At 49.0% G+C, this 2,133-nt stretch overlaps 2 non-coding genes and 1 pseudogene across 2 annotated transcripts; 1 reads left to right on the forward strand and 2 right to left on the reverse strand.

Annotated features, from left to right (window-relative positions):
* Window positions 1–511: 511 nt before the first annotated feature.
* LOC136281455 (5S ribosomal RNA) lies at window positions 512–630 on the forward strand. The gene has a single exon (XR_010717775.1). It is a non-coding gene; the product is annotated as a 5S ribosomal RNA (ribosomal RNA).
* A 982-nt stretch (window positions 631–1,612) lies between these two features.
* LOC136281362 (U1 spliceosomal RNA) lies at window positions 1,613–1,776 on the reverse strand. Its single transcript, XR_010717711.1, has one exon. It is a non-coding gene; the product is annotated as a U1 spliceosomal RNA (small nuclear RNA).
* Window positions 1,777–2,008: 232 nt separating this feature from the next.
* On the reverse strand, window positions 2,009–2,133 carry LOC136281418 (U2 spliceosomal RNA; annotated as a pseudogene).

The raw sequence follows: 2,133 nt of genomic DNA on the forward strand, positions 1-2,133 counted from the left end.
CGATGCCGAAGCATGCCCTGGGTGAGGGGGGTGGTCGAGGGATCCTTCCCACGGTTTATGGTGGATAGTAGCAGGTCGCCCCCACAAGCCCTTGCGAGTCCCGCAGACGGTCCCAGAGGCTGACCCGTTTGGTATCTCCTCACTGTAAGATTTTTAAAGCCAGATACACGCACCTACGGAGCTAAAACATTGTATAATAGGTTTTTAGGACACGTTATGTCTCTTGGGACCCCTCCCTCCCCTCCCTAGGGAATAGTGCTTCAAATCGATGCTCCTCAATGTGTTAACTGGGTTGAGGAAAATACATTAGGGTTAGGTAACGACTTCGGGGTTAGGGTAACCATTTCTTAGGGTTAGGGTAACAATTTCTTAGGGTTAGAGTATCGATTTCTTAGGGTTAGAGTAACGAAACTAGGGCTTTAGAATTTCAAATTCGCCTACACTCAGGGATGTGGCCGCTTTACAGCCTGAACCTGGCCGATAACAAGCAGAATTTCGACCCCATTTCCTCGTCTACGACCATACCACAGGGAAAGCACCGGTTCTCGTCCGATCACCGAAGTTAAGCCCTGTCGGGCGGGGTTAGTACTTGGATGGGTGACCGCCTGGGAATACCCCGTGTTGTAGGCTTCAATTTTTTGTCTTGCGAACATCTCTAAACGTTTTATCCCAATAAATAGCTCTCCATACACCACAATTTCACATAGAGAGCCGTAGGTGAGTGAGGAACAAAATCAAAGCAAAAAACGAGGGGGGGAAAACACCTTTTTGTCAAAAATCGGCCAGCTAATGGCGAAAACTCTAGTGCGATCGACTTTTCTTACAGAGCGCGCGCGAGCGAGTGAGCACGCGCGAGATGAACAGTTTATGATGTCAAATTCTACTTCTGTGATATCAAATCATTCCAAATAACGAACGAAAAATGAATAGGAAAAAAACGCACACTTCTGAGACGCAGTTTTAAGCCATCGTGACGTGGCAAAACACTCGCACACTTCCAAGAGGAGGCGCGCGAAAAACGGCACTGAAAGTCGACAATGGTTGGATTCAGACTGCAAACGAATCGGGAAAAAGGTTCGATACTTTTACTACTCTGCTAGTTTGTTTCCTTCCCTCGTTCATTCGTTCACTCGCTTGCTCGCACAAAGGATACACTAACGATAGCAATAGCATTTCTAAAAGCGGCTCCAGTGACAATAAAACCGCTCAAAAGGTTCAAAGTGTACTCACGGTCCAAGTCGAATGCCCTTCTATGCTCGCTCGCTCGGTCGATCGGCCGTTTGGTTTCCTTTCATTTCCTTTCCCTTCGCGCGCATAGCACAGCACGGCACGGCACGCACAACCTGCAAATACAAACGAACAGGACTTTACACACAATAGAGCAGACAGGCCTTGAACAAAAACAGCCAGCAAAGTTACGCACCGCCCCGAAACTCACCTTGTTTCCTTCCTCCAGTCTCTCCAATGCACTTCTACCCTCCAAACGTGCCAACACCTTGGCCAGTTGTGCGTCCTTTGCTTTCATTGCAAGTCTACCGGTCCACTGCAAAAGCAAAAAATACCCTCGATAGTCAGTAAGAGGGCCATATAGACATAGTTTGGATGACTTTTGCGGGGACGAGCGCGAACGCAGGTCCCCACTACCAGAAATTATACGCTCGAGTTACCCACATTTGGGGTAATCGCAAGGGTCAACCCAGTCGAAGTGCAATGAAAGGGCCTCGCCTTGAGAGGACTGCCTCCTTGATCACAGTACCTCCCGCGTCAGGTAAGTATGCTTTTTCAGCGTCTGCCCTCGGTGAAAAAATCCACTTACCCCTAGGTCCTTGTGGTAGTGCTTTGCGCACTTCAGAAAACGTAGGCCAGCGGCCGTTCCTGCCATTGTCTGTTGTCTGAATTATCATCCCTCTTTCACCTCTTCCCCCTCTAAGGGCGGGCGGGGCTCCTGTAAACATAAAAGAATGCTATACCGTTGACTTTGTTTTGGATTGAATGTGTCTTCCCCAGAGGGAAGTGGGCCGCACTCGGAGGTAGTGCTATACCGAGGCAACCCGTGGCTGGGACGAGGCAAGCCTCTTTTCCACAGCCCAGTTCCAAAAATCAGTTTAATATATGAGCTGCTCAATGAGCAGC

The sequence above is a fragment of the Pocillopora verrucosa genome, chromosome 5, assembly GCF_036669915.1.
Source record: "Pocillopora verrucosa isolate sample1 chromosome 5, ASM3666991v2, whole genome shotgun sequence".
NCBI lineage: Eukaryota > Metazoa > Cnidaria > Anthozoa > Scleractinia > Pocilloporidae > Pocillopora > Pocillopora verrucosa.